The 18,449-nt window shown below is 41.3% G+C and overlaps 2 protein-coding genes across 13 annotated transcripts in view; one reads left to right on the top strand and one right to left on the bottom strand.

Annotated features, from left to right (window-relative positions):
- The window catches only part of ppargc1a (peroxisome proliferator-activated receptor gamma, coactivator 1 alpha), a 589,189-nt gene that overhangs the window by 326,677 nt on the left and 244,063 nt on the right, over positions 1–18,449 (top strand). The gene's annotated exons all lie outside the window — the stretch shown is intronic.
- The window catches only part of LOC132404648 (E3 ubiquitin-protein ligase BRE1A-like), a 142,353-nt gene that overhangs the window by 121,201 nt on the left and 2,703 nt on the right, over positions 1–18,449 (bottom strand). The window contains exon 2 of one of the 11 annotated variants that reach the window (XR_009515632.1): positions 4,389–8,669. The exons of 9 other annotated variants lie outside the window; for them this stretch is intronic. The gene's annotated coding sequence lies outside the window, so the exon portion shown is untranslated. Of the gene's footprint in view, positions 1–4,388; positions 8,670–10,253; positions 12,362–18,449 lie in introns of those variants that run through there. One more of the 11 variants, XR_009515633.1, reaches the window with a different exon arrangement.

Raw genomic sequence — 18,449 nt, 5'->3', positions numbered from 1 at the left:
GAAATCAAATTGAAATCCATAAACCTGCCTGTCCAGGTAGACCCATTGTATCTACTTGTTCCTGTTCCACTGAACTTACATCTGCATATCTTGACTCTCTTTTATTCCTCCTGGTTTAGTCCCTTCTTGCCTACATCCATGACACTTCATATGCTCTTAATCTGTTCAATGACTTCAAGTTCACTGTCCCTGATCATCACATTTTCACGATGGGTGTCCAGTCTCCATGCACCTCCATCCCCCAGCTGGAAGGTCTCAAAACCCTTTGCTTCTTTCTGGACACCACCACTCTACTTTGTCTGCTGGAACTGGTCCTCGCCCTCAACATTTTCTCCTTTGGCTCCTCCCACTTCCTTCAAACAAAAGGTGTAGCAATGGGCACTCGCATGTGTCCCAACTATGCCTGCCTTTTCGTTGGCTAAATGGAACAAGCCTACACTGGTATTACTGCCCCACTTTTCATATGCTACATCAACGACTACTTTGGTGCTGCTTCCTGCACCCATGTGTAACTCTTCAACTTCATCAATTTTGCTTCCAACTTCCACCCTGCCCTCAAATTTACCTGATCCATTTCTGACATCTCCCTCCCCTTTCTCCCTGTCTCTGTCTCTGTCTTTGTCTCTGGAGACAGTGACAGTTTATCTTCTGATATCTTTTACAAACACACAGATTATCACAGATACCTGGACTATACCTCTTCCCACTCTGTCACTTGTAAAAATGCCATCCCCTTCTCTCAATTTCTCCATCTCTGCTGCATCTACTCTCAAGATGAGGCTTTTCACATAATGAAATCTTTTCCTTCTTCAAAGAAAGGGGCTTTACTTCCTCCACCACCAACACTGCCCTCACCCACATCTCTTCCATTTCATGCATGTCTGCCCCTTCCATCACTTCCATCCTTCCATCACTCTGCCAGGGATAGGGTTCCCCATATCCTCACCTACCACCCAAACAGCTTCCACATCCAGAACATATTGCTTCTTAGCTTCTGTCATCTCCCAACAGGATACCACCACCAAGCATATTTTTCCCTCCCCCTACTATCCGCTTCCCACAGGGATTGCTTCCTGTACGAATCTCTTGTCCGTTTGTCCCTCCCCACTAATCTCCCTCCTAACACTTATCCTCGCAAGTGGAACAAGTGCTACTGCTCCCTCCACACCTCTTCCCTCACTACCATTCAGGGCCCTAAACAGCCCTTCCAGATGAGGTGACAGTTCACCCCTGAGTCTGTTGGGGTCAGAAACTGTATCTGGTGTTCCTGGTGTGGCCTCCTGTACATCGGTGAGACCAGACGTAGATTGGGAGACCGCTTCGCCGATCATCTACGCTCTTTCTGCCAGAAAAAGCAGGATCCCAGGTGGCCACCCATTTTAATTCCACTTCTCATTCCTTTTCCAACATGTCAGTCCATGGCCTCCTCTACTGCCACGATGAGGCCACACTCAAGTTGGAGGAGCAACATCTCATATTCTGTCTGGGTAGCCTCAAACCTGATGGCATGAACATCAATTTCTCAAAGTTTCAGTAATTCTCTTTCACCATTTCCCATTCCCATTTCCCTCTCTCACCTTATCTCTTTATCTGGCCATCACCTCCCATAGCGCTCCTCCCGCTTCCCTTTCTCCGATGGCCTTATGTCCTCTCCCCTCAGATTCCCTGTTCTCCAGCCCTTTATCTTTCAAAAATCGACTTCCCAGCTCTTTACTTCACTCCTCCCTATTTGCTGCTTTCACCTTCCACCTTGTACCTCTTCCTCTCCTCCCACCACTTCTTACTCTGACTACTAATTTTTTTTTCTCAGTTCCGATGAAGGATTTCAGTCCAAAACGCTGACTGTTTACTCCTTTCCATAGATGCTGCTTAGCCTGCTGAGTTCCTCCAACATCTTGTGTGTATTACTTTGATTTCCAGCGTCTTCAGATTTTCTCTTGTTTGAGAAACAGTTATTTCCCATTTTTGGACCAGAACTTCAATTACAGTACCACAAAAATTCAAAACTACAGCAAAGAGCTACCTTCCTATTGCAGCGTCGTTATTACATTGAAAATGGAGCATCTAAACAGAACACCACTGTAGGTTCATTGTTAAGACTGCCTGACAAAGACATGGTACAGATAAAAGGGCATTATTTTCCTGTTAAAGTGGTAGAGTTAATTCCAAAGCAAGTTTATGAATATGTTTCGAGTAGCTGGAGTAATTCAAAGATATGTTTGGATTAGAACATAAAACATTCCCATCACATACATTATCAGTTATCCTTCAATCAGGGTTTCATTAGGTGGGCCATATAACAATTATTTAAAAAGTACTATGAAGCAGACTGAGGAAATTCACTGAGGAACATTTGGCATTATTCATATGAAGGTAGCAATTTGTAATTTTGTCTGTTGGCACAGTATTGGCAAGAATCTGGATGTTCTAGCCAGTAAGTGCACACTGCTCTAAGGCTGCAGTTCACAGCTGCTGAATTCACCTTTCCAAATTATGAGCTGTCCCTTCCAGTGAGCACAGACAGGCTTCGTTGAGAAAGGTGTGAGCAGCTTCCTGGTGTTATTCACAGGAATGCACAGCTATTCAAAATGGAAAGAGGTAACACATGTAGAATCTTGCATCATCACTAAACATACCATAGAAGAACTCAGATTCATTGAGATGGTATATGGTCTTCATATTGTATTCAGTAACAATCCACAATCTCAGTCATTTCAACATGAAGTGAAATAGAATTGCTTCACTTTTCCTTATCATCCAGCCTCAGACAGAGAAGCTAAGAGATCAGTACATTTAATAAAAGAGTCAATAAATAAGTGTGTCATGCAAGGGAGATTAAGTCTTGCTATGAAGCATTTACTCCCAGATTTTCTTCTGAGCTGCAGATCAATTTTGCATACCTGACATACTCCTTCACAAGTGCTGAATCACAGAGGAGTCAAGACATATTTGAAAGAAAGGGGCCTAGTTTTCTTAGTAAGAGTCAAAAACAGATTAAAATATAGACTTAAAAGCAATTTGCAGAGGGAACAGAAAGGAAACAACAAATGTTTTGCTCAGCTGGAGGATGGCAAGGGCCTAGAAATGACTGGCTACAATGGTGAGGCAGACAGAAATCCTCATAATAAAAAAAATACTTGTGTGTACTTGAAGAGCCATGATCTGCAAAGTTATGGGCCAGTTGCTAAAAGATGGAATCAAGCACCTTCGCTCCATCTGCAACAGGCAATATTTCCTGGTGACTAACCATTTTAATTCTTCTCCACATTCCCATTCTGTCATGTCACTCTTTGATGCACTCTACTGCCACAATGGGGCCACTCTCAGGATGGAGGAGCAACACCTCATAATTTGCCTGGGTAGCCTTCATTCTGATGCATGAACGTCTATTTCTGTAACTGCTGGTAATTTCTCCCCCCTCCCCTACTTCTCCTTTCCATTCCCCATTCTGGCTCCACTCTTCCATCTTCTCTTTTCCTCACCTACCTAGCACTGCCCTCTGGTGGACCTCCTCCTTTCTGTTCTTCTATGGTTCATTCTCCACTCCTATAAGATTCCTTTTTCAGTCCTTTATCTTTTCTATCTATCACCTCCCAGCTTCTCATATTATCACCCACCCCATCCACCTACCTTCTCCCCCACCTGGCTTCACCTATCACCTTCTACCTTCCCCTCTCCTCAACTGGCCACCTATCAGCTTTTACCTTGTACACCTTCCCCTTCCCTTCACCTTCTTATACTGGCTTCATCCTCCTTTCTTTCCAGTCCTGATGAAGGGTCCCAGCCAGAGTACAAAGACGGTTCACCAGATTGATTCCTGGGATGGCAGGACTTTCGTATGAAGAAAGACTGGATTGACTAGGCTTATACTCACTGGAATTTAGAAGATTAAGGGGGGATCTTATTGAAATGTATAAAATTCTAAAGGGATTGGACAGGTTAGATGCAGGAAGATTGTTTCTGATGTTGGGGAAGTCCAGAACGAGGGGTCACAGTTTAAGGAAAAAGGGGAAGCCTTTTAGGACCGAGATGAGGAAAAAATTCTTCACACAGAGAATGGTGAATCTGTGGAATTCTCTGCCACAGGAAACTGTTGAGGCCAGTTCATTGGCTATATTTAAGAGGAAGTTAGATATCGCCCTTGTAGCTAAAGGGATCAGGAGGTATGGAGAGAAAGCAGGTACAGGGTTCTGAGTTGGATGATCAGCCATGATCATACTGAATGGCGGTGCTGGCTCAAAGGGCTGAATGGCCTACTCTTGCACCTATTTTCTATATTTCTATGAAACCTCAACTGTTTATTCCTCTCCATAGATGCTCCCTGACCTGCTGAGTTCATCAAATATCTCTGTCAATCTGGAAGGATATAAAACACCAAAATTCCCCCCCCCCCCCCGTGTCAGTGGAAGTATGTAATTTGCAGAGGGAACAGAGAGGAAATTACTGAATGTTTTGTTCAGCTGGAGGATGCTAAGGGCTGAGAACTGACTGACCACAATCGTCTGATTCTATGACTCCAAGATGCTATGAATTTTCTATAGTTCTGTGGTTCTAAATATGGTTATCTGGGATTAGGGAGCATTTGGTCTTATTGTAATAGTTAAAGATTCAAACTGTTCTCAAAACCTGATTGGTTGCCTGACTTTTCACTCCAATTCAGTTGAAGTAAGTTCAGTTCAAGTCCAAGTCAAGTCCAGATTTTTGTTTTACATTTTAACACCTAACATAATAACAGCTGTCCTGTTTGGGGTATTAAGGTTCACCCTTGAGTGAGTGAAAGAATGTGGTCAGCTGGATTTTATCGCTTCTGAATTTATTGAGCAGAGAATATGGAAGGATAACAAAGGGGGTGGGACAACAAGGAAATGAGTTAAGTAGTAATAAAAAGCATAATTAAGCATTGTATTTCCAGAGAGATTGAGAGCCAAATGTGTAACGTTACTGAGGTGGAAACATTTGGTTTTGGTATTTGTGGATTTGAGATAAACCCTATCTCATATAAACCCTAGCAGAGTGATAGGGCTGAGGATGAGGTGGTTGGTTTACAAATAGAGGCAGTGTGTAGTGAGACTGCTAGCAAAGACATGCTTATGATAGGACAAAATTGCAGTCAACAGGATCAGCTGCAATGTAAAAGGGGGCAAAATCGAAAAGGGTGATGGATATAGGACTGAAGGTGTTATATACTTGAATGCACACAGTATATGGAATAAGGTAGATGAACTTGTAGCACAGTTACAGATTGGCATGTATGATGTTGTTGATGTCATTGATTCATGGCTGAAAGAAGATTATAGTTGGGAGTTTAATGTACAAGGATAAACATTGTATTGAAAGGACAGGGAGATAGGCAGAGGGGGTGGCATGGTTCTGTTGGTAAAAAGTAAGAATTCAAATCCTTAGAAAGAGGTGACATCCGATTGAAAGGTTTAGAATAGTTGTGGATATAGCTAAGAAACTGCAAGGGTAAAAAGGCCCTGATGTAAGTTTTATATAGACCACCGAAAAATAGCAAAGATATGAGCTATCAATTACAATGGGAGATAGAAAACGTGTTAAAAGTGCAATGTTACAATAGATTGAAGAAAATCAGTATGGTGCTGGATCCCAAGAGGGAGAATTTGTAGAATGCCTATAAGGTAACTTCTAGAACAGCTTGTTGTTGAGCCCACTAGGGAATCAGCTATTATGGATTGGGTGTTGTGCAGTGAACCAGAATTGATTAATAAGCTTAAGGTAAAGGAGCCCTTAGGGGACAGTGATCATAATATGATAGAATTCACCATTTCATTTGAGAAGGAGAAGTTAAAGTCAGATATATCAGTACTACCATGGTGTAAAAGGAATCACTGAAGCATGAGGGAAGAGCTAACCAAATTTGATTGGAAGGGACATTAGCAGGGATGATAGCAGAACAGCAATGCTGGAGTTTGTGGGAGCAATTGAGGAGGTGCAGGCTAGACTCATCCCAAAGAAGAAGTAGTATTCTAAAGGCAGGATAATGCAACCATGGCTGACAAGGGTTGGCAAAGCCAACATAAAAGCCAAAGTGTGGAGATATAATACAACAGAAATTAATAGGAACTTGGAGGATTGGGAAGCTTTTAAAAACGAACCGAAGGCAACTAAATAGTCATTAAAAAGGAAAAGGTGGAATACAAAGGTAAAATAGCTAACAATATTAACGAGGATACCAAAAGTTTCTTCAGATATATAAAGAGCATAAGAGAGACAAGTGTAGATATTGTCTCACTGGAAAATTATGCTGGAGAGTAATGGGGAATATGGAAATAGCAAATGAACTGAATAGGTATTTTGCATCAGTCTTCACTGTGCAAGACGCTAGTAGTATGGTGGAGGTTTGAGAATGTCAGGGAGCAGAAGCGAGTGAAGTTGCCATTACTAAGGAGAAGGTGCTTGAAAGGTCTGAAGGTAGATAAATCACCTGGATCAGATGGTATACGCCCCAGGGTTCTGAAAGAGGTAGCTGATGAAGTTGTGGAGGTATTAGTAATGATCTTTCAAGAATCAATAGATGCTGGCATGGTTCTGATGGAATGGAAAGTTCAAATGTCACTCTGCTCTTCAAGAAGGGAGAGAGGCAGAAGACAGGAAACTATAGGCCAGTTTGTTGGACCTCAGTGGTTGGGATGATGTTGATGAGTGAATTATTAAGGATCTGATCTTGGGATACTTAGAGGTGCATTATAAAATAGGCTAGAGTCAGCATGGTTTCCTTGAAGGAAAATTTTGCCTGCCAAATCTGTAGGAATTCTTTGAAGAAATCACAAACAGAATAGACAAAAGAAATCGGTGGATGTTGTGTACTTGGATTTTCAAAAGGCCTTTTATAAAGTGCTGCACATGAGGCTGCTTAACAAGTTTAGAGGTCTGGTATTACAGGAAAGATATGAGCATGGATAAAGCATTGGCTTATTGGCAGGATGCAAAGAATAGGAATAAAGAGAACCTTTTCTGGTTTGCTGCCAGTGACAAGTGGTGTTCCACGGAGGCTATGTTTCAACCGCTTCTTCTTACATCATAGGTCAATGATTTGAATGCCAGAATTGATGGTTTTGTGGCCAAATTTGTGGATGATACAAAGCTAGGTGAATTACCAGGTAGTGTTGAGGAAGCAGAGAGGCACAGACAGATTAGGAGAGTGGTAAAGAAGTGGCAGACGGAAAGCAGTGTCAGGAAGTGTATGGTCATGCATTCTGGTACAAGAAATAAAAGCGTAGACTATTTTCTAAATGGAGAGAACATTCAACAATCTCAGGCACAAAGGGATTAGGGAGTTCTTGTGTAGGATTCCTAAAGGTTCATTTGCAGGTTGAATCAGTGGTGAGGAAGGCAAATGCAATGTTAGCATTCATTTGGAGAGGATGAGAATATAAAAATAAGAACGTAATATTGAGGCTTTGTAAGGCACTGGTGAGGTCTCACTTAGAATATTGTTTGCAGTTTTGGGCACCTTATCTGAGAAAAGATGTGCTGACTTTGGAGAGTGTTCAAAGGAGATTCACAAGAATCATTCTGTGATTGAAAGGCTTTTTATATGAAAAGTGCTTGATGGTTCTGGGCCTGTACTCACTGGAATTCAGAATGGGGGGGGGGAGTTCATTGAAATCTATTGAATATTGAAAGGCCTTGGTAGAGTGGATGTGCAGGGAATGTTTCCTAGTGTGGTGGAGTCGAGGACCAGAGGGCACTGCCTCAGAAAATAGCGATGTCCATTTTAGAATGAAGATGAGGAGGGATTTCTTTAAACCAGAGAGTGATGAATCTGTGGAATTGGTTGCTACAGGTGGCTGAGGAGGCTGCGTCATTGGGTAAATTTACAGCAGAGGTTGATAGGTTCTTGATTATTCAGGGCATGAAGGGTTACGGGGAGAAGGTGGGAATTTGGAGTTGAGAGGGAAATGGATCAGCCATGATGAAATGGCAGAGCAGATTTCATGGGCCAAATGGCCTAATTCTGTTCCTATATGTTATGCTCTGGTGGTCTTATAAAGAGAAGTAAAAGTTAATTGAAAAAAATATTAACGGGCAACTCCCCAGAAATAAAATAATTTAATCCAATTTTTGTTAATGTTTTTCACAACCCTTACAAAATCAAAAAGTAGATGTGTGTGCTTTGAACAAAAATGATATTACACATGTTTATTTAAAGTACTGAAATTTGCAGATTTGGTATTTGGATTGAAAACTGTTGTTAACTAGTTAAGCCACAGAGGCTATTTGAGATGTGCACCATTAGGAGCACTTAATAGGTAGTGGCAACTTATTTTCACTATCACCTCTGGCTTTAACAAGCTTTAGGAACCTCCTAGCATTATAGGCCCTAAAATATTGGCCAAGCAAAGAGGTTGCCATCCTATTGTGCCTGTAGTTGCCATTGTGGCTGAGATAAGGGATGAGATCTGCCATGGGTCAAAAATTAAAAAGGCTCATCTACCTTGCCTGTCCTCATCTCTATGCATCAGTCATTCACTATTTTACTGTATTTCACAAAATGTTTTCAGAAATGCATCATTATTCTCATTTTATAATCTGCTGCATCTGAGCTGGTGCCTGGGGCGAATAAAAATGTTGATGGATGGTTCTGTGAGCAAGTGTTTCCGTACTGCTGATTCCCACAGATTACTGGGTTCTTCTTTCTGAAGAGACTAGAGAGAGCATTTTGAGTGCATAAGGTCACAATCTTTAGGTATTGCATTATCATTACTGAACTATTAATACATGAACTTTATTGATAAATTACTATAAGGTATGGTCTAGATCTTAGTTATAATCTGGTATTTATCTCCTGGGTTATGTTCCTGTCTGCACTCCTATCCAAGGTCTTTATTAACCACTTTACATAACTCTTTCCAGTAAACAAATTCTCTCATAACTGGTTAGTAATTGTTCTTTTGCTGTCTGTTGACTTACATCTCTATTGCACACAGGAAGCTAAAGAGTAGCAGGAGTAGGTCATCTGGCCTGTAGAACCTGCTCTGCCATACAATAAGATCATGGCCGATCTGCCCATGGACTCAGCTCAATCTACCTTTCTTCTAACCCCTGTAATTGTTCCCCTCTATCTGTTGGACTCATACTTCCGCTCAAAGGACTCCAGTAGGTGTGTTAATTAGCACCTGCCCTTCATGGATGTATGCTATGTCTGCCAGATGGAACCACTCATTATGTCATAACGTGGATTCTTGAAGGGCAGGTGCTGTTTGATGCACCTGCTGGAGTCCTTAGAGCTGAAGCATAACAGCAGCAGATAGAGGGGAACTGGTGGATATTGGATTACTACTTTATGATACTACTCACTTTTACTACTCTATGACACTACTCACTATTACTACTCTATGATAACCTCAAGGATTTTTCTGATTGCAGATGTTAAGTTCACTGGCCTATAGTCACCAGCCTTTTCAAGATTCAAAGTTAATGCTTAGTCATTTTTCAGTACGATTGTAAAGGAGAATGGAATGATTGATAGTCCCGATCCAATGTAGCATAAAGAACACAATGACAAAAACAAAAAAAACACAACAAATACAAATGTAAAAGAAATTGTATAATGCACAATGTACAATTAACTGTTAAATGTACGTACTGTAACAGTTCATTGACTGATTGTATGTTTATAAAGTAATGCTAGGTGCTGTGTATGTAGTGTTGGTGCGGTGCGGTGCGGTAATGAGTGGAGGTGTTGATCAACCTGATGGCTTGGGGAAACTAACTGATTTGAATCGAGTAGTCCTGGTGTAGATGCTGTGCAGCTTCTTCCCTGGAGGGAGTGGGACAGACAGTCTATAAGCAGGGTGGGTGGAATCCTTCATGATATTGCTGGCCTTTTGCCGGTGCCGTTCTGCATATATGTCCTCGATGGCAGGTAGGCTGGTGCTGGCGTTATATTGGGCAGTTTTAGCTGCCTGTGTGAGCCCTTCTATCCTCCACAATGCAGTTTCCATACCACACAGTGATACAGTGTGTCAGGATACTCTCCATTTCATGTCTGTAGGAGGTTGTGAGTGTTGATGTGCACAGACAAACTCTTTGCAGCTCCTCAGAAAGTAGGGGCACTGGTGAGCTTTCATGGCTATGGAGGATGTGTTCTGGGACCATGAGATGTTGTGCAAGGTATGCCATCTGAGTTTGAAACAGCTTGCAGTTTCCACTGCTGCCAGTGTGGTCTGGGTTTTCCTAAAGCTGATAACCATCTTCATTGTCCTGTTAACATTAAGAAAGAGTTTTTTTGGCTGGCACCAAGCCTTGAGCTCTTCCACCTCCTCTCAGTAGGCCATCTCATCATTGTTGCTTTTTGCCTTTAAGTAGTGGTAAATTATCACAGAAAGCTCTACTATAACTTATTCCATTTCTTTCAGTACTCTGGATACGTTCCATCAGGAGCAAGGGACTAATCTACCTTTAAGCTCACTAATTTGCTCAGCAGTTATTTCGATAGCAGTTATATCAAGGTCCTCACTTCCCACTGCATCCATAAAATCTCTTGGCATGTTAGATACATCCTTCACCATGAAGACCAACACTAAGTCAATCAAAGTCTCAGTTATTTCTGCATTACGCAATATTAATTCTCCCCATCATCTTCCAAGGGACCTACATTTATTTTAGCTACTCGTTTCTGCTTTTATTCTATAAAATCTGTTTATATTGCATTAGTTTACTTTCATAAAGTATCTCTCCTTTCTGATAGTTTGCTTAGTGGTTCCTTACTGCTTTTTAAAGTTTTTTCATTCCATCTGTTTCCCACTACTCTTGGCAACTTTGCATGAACTTTTAGTTTGACGCCTCCTTTATTTCTTTAGTAATCCAAGGCTGGCTCTCCTCACTTCTATTATGCATTACTTTTAACTGCAATAAGCTTCTGTTGAGCAATAAAAGCCTTCCACTATTCTTAACTGTCATAGCCTGTGTCCTGTTCTACATTAGCCAACTCCTCCCTTTCCCATTGTCATTTCTCTTGTTCGGCATGATATCTGATTTTAGATCAGATTCGGGTTTATTATCACCAGCATATGTCAGGAAATTTGTTAACTTAGTAGCAATAGTACAATGCAATACATAATAATGTAGAAAAAATATGTAAACCAATTACAGTAAATATATATGTATGTTTAATAGTTAGATTAAAAATAGTGCAAAACTGAAATAATATTTAAAAAAAGTGAAGTAGTGTACTTTCTATTTAGGAATCAGATGGCAGAAGGGAAGAAGCGGTAACTAAATCATTGAGTGTGTGCCTTCAGGCTTCTGTACCTCTTTCTTGATGGTAACAATGCGAAGAGGGCACGTCCTGGGTGATGAGAGTCCTTAATAATGAACACCTCCTTTCTGAGGCACCGCTTCTTGAAGATGTCTTGGATATTATGGAGGCTAGTACCCAAGATGCAGCTGACTAATTTTACAACTCTCTATAGGTCAAACTATTGCACCCTCCATTTGTGTGATAAATTTAATCATACTATAATCACTCTTTCCAAGAGGATCCCTCATGAAAAGATTATTAATTTTACTTGTCTCATTGCACAAGACCAGATTTATTGTATCAGATTGAACAGCGTTTGCCCTTACAGGTTCAGTAATGCATTGTTTTAGAAAGCTATCATGGATGCATTCTATAAAGTCCTTAAGACTGCCTCATCCAACTTGATTCACCCAATCTATGTGCAAGTGAAAGTTTCCACCATTTTATTTTCACACTCATCAGTTATTTCTTGGTTTACTGCCTGTGCCACTGTAAAGTTGTTTTAGTTGGTTTATTGACTGTGATTTCTCCCTGTATTATTCCTAATCTCAACCTTAGATTTTAGATAATCTTACTATCACTAATTTCATCCTGATTAGTGCTGCCCCATCACTATTACCCTCCTTCCTATTGTTCTCAGTTACCTGATACCCTTTGATATTTAATTCTTAATCATCTTCACCCTGCAACCATGTTTCTGTAATGGCCACCAACACATACCTCTTTGTATGGATTTGTGCCACAAGTTTGCTAACCTTGACCTGAATACCATGGGCACTGAGATAACGTGCTCTTACACTCATTGTCTTTTTAGAATCTAGTAATCTGTCCTTTAAATTTGACATGTTTTTAAAAATAAAATTTGCTTTGGTGTCTGCATCATTTTCCTTTGCCTTTCTTCCATCCCCCTGACATTTTAGTTCAAGCCCTCCCCTAAAACACTAGTTGATGCACCATCAATAACTCACACTGAGACGTAAGGCGAGATATCGGCTTTTATTGACTGGAAGAAGGAACCAGGAGTGAGTGTCCATCATACTATGTCCTGGAGACTGAGGCCGAGCGTCAGGCCTCAGATCGCCTTTATACAAGGGCCTGTGGGAGGAGCCACAGGAGCAGTCAGCAGGGGGCGTGTCCAGACGGGCACATAGTTCACCACACTAGTAAACAGTTCTCTCCCCCATGGCATTGTTCTCAGTTCTGCACAAACGATTCCACTAGGATATTGATCCTGGTCTTGCCCTGCTGTAGACCATCTGATTTGTACTGTTCCCACCTCCCCAGAATCAGTTCTAATACCTCCAGAATATGCAACTATCCCTGCAACTCTGCTCAAGCCACATATTCATCCTAACACCTCATGGCACAGATAGTAATCCTGAGGCTACTACCTTTGACGATTTAGTTTCTAACCTACCTCCTAATTCCTGTTACCATGGAATCCCCTATCACTGTAGCTCTCCCTCTTTTCCCTCATTCTTTTGACTTGCCTTCCCATGTGACAGATCCACTCAGGGTCATAAGCCCATGAGACGTAGGAGCATAATTAGGCTATTCAGCCCACCGAGGCTGCTCTGCCATTCTATCAGGGCTGATATCGCGTCCCGCTCAACCCATATGACTATCTCCTTTGCATATCCTTTGATGCTCTGACTGATCAGGAAACAAACAACTTCCGCCTTAAAAATGTGCAAGTACTTGGCCTCCACTGCAGTCTGTGGCAGAGCTTTCCACAGACTGACTAACTCTCTGGCTAAAAAAAATCCTTCTTGTCTTTGTCCTAAAAGGTTGCCCCCTCGGGTTTCAGGCTGTGCCATCTAGTTCTGGATACCCCCACCATAGGAAACATCCTCTCCACATCCAGTCTAACTAGTCTTTACAACATTTGGTAAGTTTCACTGAGATCCCCTCACATTCTTCTAAATTCCAGTGAGTACATGCCCAACGTTGCCAAACACTCCTCATATGTTAACCCCTTCATTCCTGGAATCATCCTCGTGAACTTCCTCTGGATTCTTTCCACTGACAACACATCCTTTTTGAGATATGGGGCCCAAAACCTGACAAAACTCCAGTGTGGCCTGACTAGTGTCTTATAAAGCCTTGGCATTATCTCCTTGCTTTTATATTCTGTTCCCCTTGAAATAAATGCCAACATTGCATTTGCCTCATTTACCACAGACTCAACCTGTAAGTTAACATTCACCTCTGATGTTTGAACCTTCTCCCCATTAAGAAAATAGTCCGCACTATTGTTCCTTTTACCAAAATGCATTATCATACATATCCCAACACTGCATTCCATCTGACAGTTTTTTGCTCATTCTTCCAATTTGTCTAAGTCCTGCTACAATCGCACTGCTTCCTCAGCACTACCTATCTCTTCACCTATCTTTGTATCATCGACAGATTTTGCCAGAAAGCTATCAGTTCCATTATCTAAATCATTGACAAACAATGTGAAAAGTAGTGGTCCCAATACTGACCCCTGAGGAACAGCGCTAGTCACTGGCAGCCAATCAGCAAAGACCTTTATGCTCACTCATTGCCTTTTGCCTGTCAGCCATTCCATGCCAGTATCTTTCCTGTAACACCATGGGATTTTATCCTGTTAAGCAGCCTCCTGCGTGGCACCTTGTCAAAGGCCTTTTGAAAATCCAACTAAATCATATCCACTGCCTCTCCTTTGTCCACAATGCTTGTTACTTTCTTGAAGAACACTAAGAGATTTGTCAGGTAGGATTTCCCTTTACAGAAACCATATTGTCTTTGACTTATTTTATCTTTAGTTTCCAAGTACCCTGAAACCTCATCTTTAATAATGGACTCCAACACTTTTCCAACCACTGAGATTAGGTTAAGTAGACTATAATTTCCTTTTTTTTGCCTTCCTCCCTTCTTAAGAGTGGAGTGACATTTGCAATCTTCCAGTCCTCCGAGACCATGCCAAAAACAGGTGATTCTTGAAACATTATGACCAATGTATCCCTTATCTCTTCAGCAACCTCTCTCAGGATTCTGGGGTGTAGTCCATCTGGTCCAGGTGACTTATCCACCTTCAGACCTTTGAGTTTGTCTAGCACATTTTCTGCTGTAATAACAATGGCACTCACTCCTGCTCCCTGACTCTCATGGACCTCTGGCCTAATGCAAGTATCTTCCATGGTGAAGGCTGATGCAAAGTACTTAGATTAAGTTTATCAGACATTTTTTTTATCCCCATTGTCACCTCACCAGCATTATTTTCCACAGGTCCAATATCAACTCTCACTTCCCTTTTATCCTTTGAGTGAAAAATCTTTTAGTATCCTGCTTTATATTATTGACTAGTTTGCCCTCATATTTCATCTTTCCCTTCTTACAGCTTTTTTTGAAGTGGTCTTTCCTTGGATTTTAAAAGCATCCCAATCATCCAACTTCCCACTTTCTTTTGCTACATTATATGCCCCTTTCTTTGGCTTTTATGCTGTCATTAACTTCCCTTGTCAGCTATGGTTGCTTACTCCTGCCATTTGAGAACAATTTCTTCTGTGGGACATACCTATCCCACGCCTTGTGAACTATTCCCAGAAACTTCAGCCATCTCTGCTCTGCTGTCATCCCCACCAGTATCCTCCTCCAATCCACTTGGGCAAGCTCTTCTCTCATGCCTCTGTAATCCCCTTTATTTCATTGCGATACTGATACATGTGATTTATGCTTTTCCCTCTCAAATTGCAGTATGAATTCAATCATATTATGATCACTGCCTCCTAAGGGTTCCTTTACATTAAGCTCCCTTATAAGATCTGAGTTATTACACACACCCAATCTAAGATAGCCTTTCCATGAATAGGCTCAAGCACAAACTGCTCTAAAAAACTATCTGGTAGATATTCAACAAACTCCCCTTCTTGCGATCCAACACCAACAAGATTTTCCCAATCCCCTTGTACATTGAAGTCCCTCATTACAGTTGTGTCATTACCTTATTACATTCCTTTTCCAGTTCCTTTTGCAATCTCAACCCCATATTGTGGCTACTATTTGGAGGCCTATATATGATTCCTATAATAGATATTTTTATCCTTGCAGCCTCTTAACTCCACCCAGAAAGATTCAACACTCTCTGACCCTATGTCACCTCTTTCTAAAGATGTAACTCCTTTCTGCCTGTCCTTTCGATACAAAGTATATCCTTTGATGTTAAGCTCCCTACTATGGCCTTCTTTCAGCTGTGACTCAGTGATGACCATAACATCATACCGACCAATCTTTAATTGCGCCACGAGTTTGTCTACCTTATTCCAAATGCTACATGTATTTAAATATAGCAATTTCAGATCTGCATTCTTAGCTGTTTTGAATTTTGCCGCTGTGGTACCATTTAACTCTTTGCTTTGTCTGCATTTGTACCCAGTCATCGGCTTGTCCTTCCTTACATTCATGTTACATCCATCATCTACTTGTAAACCTGCTGGTTCATCCTCAGCTCCATCATACTGGTTCCCATCCTCCTGCCATATTAATTTAAACCACTCCCAACAGCTTAGTAAACCTGCCCACAGGAATATTGGTCCCACTCGGATTCAAGTGTAATCCGTCCCTTTTGTACAGGTTATGCCTGCCACTGAAGAGGTCCCAATTATCCAGAAATGTGAATCCCTGCCCCTTGTTCCAATTCTCCAGCCATACATTTATCTGCCACCTCGTTCTCTTGATCTTGGCTACTGCTGCCTTCCCCTGATGATATTTCTCCTTCAACTGTAACCAAAGCAATAGAAGCTGACTGCACACTTCCTGTACCACCTGCTGCTCTACCTGTTGGTCACCCATTCCTTACCCTTCGGCCTATCAACAGCAGTGTGATTAACTCACTAAACATACTATCTACAAAATCTCAACATCACTGAGGCTGCAAAATGAATCTAAGCACAACTCAAGTGCCACCTTGCTGCCTGCCAGGAGCTGTAGCAGACCCTTCCTGTACAAAGTCATCAGGGACTCTAGCAGCCTTCCACCTTGCAGAAGAGGAGCACGACAAGTCTGAGCTCGCCTGCTATGACTAAAAAGCTTCGAGGATAATAAAAAACTAAACCTGTCGTCACCTTACTATTGCTTACCCTTCTCGTCAAAACCCACAAGAACTCCTGTTCCTTCCCACTCTCCACCCCTCTACCCTTCTCCTTCTCTTCCCTCTCCCCCACTGTCACCCCCTCCCCTCCTTACCCCCCCACCTCATCCCCTCTCCTCCCACTCACCCCCTCCTCCACCTCTCCCTTCCTCCCACCCCTCAAACCTCTGATGATTGGGCAATTATTTAAGTTCCATCGATTTAATTATGAATCTAAAAGATTAGGTTGAAAAGTACTTTCTCAGATGCTGCCTTACTTCTTGAGTATTTCCTATATCTTTTTTTTAATGTTAATGTACAATATCTTGAGACCTTAAGTGGATGTTATTACAATTTTTAGACTACGTTGCTACCAACAACAGTTGTCATACATGTAATGCCAAAATCTACTGCTAGGTGATATGAAACGGTAAAGCTGTTATTTTCATACATTTTATTAGATGCTGATGAAGTACAAAATTATATTATTTAATATGACAGATTGATTTGTATTCACTACCATCAGATTAATATTTCTTCAACTTAACGTGATATAAAGAGATATTGTCTATACTTTAATTATCAGAAGTTGTCAAAAGTCATTTAAGAAAGATCTCTGTTTATTTACTTTGACTAGAGGACATTGAATTATCAAACTTGTGATAGGCAATAACAACAGTAAAATCCCAGTAACTGAAGTATTTTCTTTGAGCAAGCAAGCAACAAATTTGCGGTTTATTAGAGGTTGATATTTTACGATTCAGTTGTGGTTTTTATTTTGAGTTCCTTAGCTAATTTACCAATATTTGTGTACATGTGTTGAATCTTGACAAACAATTTCGTTCTGGATGAGGGTACATCACAGCTGAACCCTTATCCAATGCCTGCGGACAGATTTAGCTAAAAAACAAACTGTTGGAAGAACTCAGCAAATCAAGTAGCATCTTTGGAAGTAAATGAATGCTTTGTGCAGGCTCATAACATCAACCACTTCCTGCTTCCATCAGGTTGTCTTCTGTTTAATCTAGATTCCTAGCATTGCCAGCCTCTCGTGATTCTAGGTTAGAAGCTTTGTCTGACTACGCTGTCCTTAAGTACTAGAATCCTTACTGTTGACCCTAATAAATTTAGCTAGATGTTGGAGTGTAGAGATTGAACTTGAGGACTAAACGGACTGCATACTGTAGTTCAGCTTTGCACTGATTAAAATTATCAAGCCATCAAGAGGAACCCCCAGACTAGTTAATGCAGTTGATAGAGTCATAGAAAAGAACAGCACAGAAACAAGTCCTTTGGCCCATCTAGTCTGCTCCAAACCATTTGAACTGTCTAGTCCCATTGATCTGCACCCAGACCCTAGGCCTCCATACCCCTACCATCCATTTACCTACCCAAACTTTTCTTAACAAGTTGAAATGGAGTTTACATGCACTACTTGCATTGGCAGCTTGTTCCACACTCTCATGAACTTCTGAGTGAAGAGGTTTCTCCTCATGTTCCCTTTAGCTTTTTTACCTTCCACTCTTAAACAATGACATCTAGTTGTCCACCCAAACTCAGAGAAAAAAGACTGCTTGCATTTAACCTATTTATATCCCTCATAATTTTCTATACCTCTATCAACCTCCTATATTCCAAGGGATAAAGTCCTAGTCAATTCAGTCTTTCCTTATAACTCAGGTACTCCAGTTCCAGAAAAACGCTTGTAAATTTTCTCTGTACTCTTTCAACCTTACTTTCATCTTGCCTGAAGGTAGGTCATCAAAGGTAAAGATAGCAGGTTTAGGAACCTCCTCTGGAATTTGTATAGGCTCCATGTCCTCGCTGCTGCTTTGCCTCACTTCTATAGACTCTGTGTCCATCTCACGAGTAAATACAGATGCAAAAACATCATTTACGATCTCCCCCTTCCCTTTTGGCTCCATGCATAGATTATCTTTCTGATCTTCCAGAGGACCAACTTTGTTCCTTGCAACTTTGCCCTTTACATATCTGTAAAATCCTGTAGGATTTTCCTTCACCTTGTCTGCTAGGGAAACCTCACGCCTTCTTTTAGCCCTCCTGATTTATTTCTTAAGTGTTCCCTTGCAT

This window comes from Hypanus sabinus, chromosome 14, assembly GCF_030144855.1.
Source record: "Hypanus sabinus isolate sHypSab1 chromosome 14, sHypSab1.hap1, whole genome shotgun sequence".
Taxonomy (NCBI): domain Eukaryota; kingdom Metazoa; phylum Chordata; class Chondrichthyes; order Myliobatiformes; family Dasyatidae; genus Hypanus; species Hypanus sabinus.
Note: the sequence above shows the minus strand (reverse complement) of the source record. Positions and strands in the feature narration are given on the sequence as shown.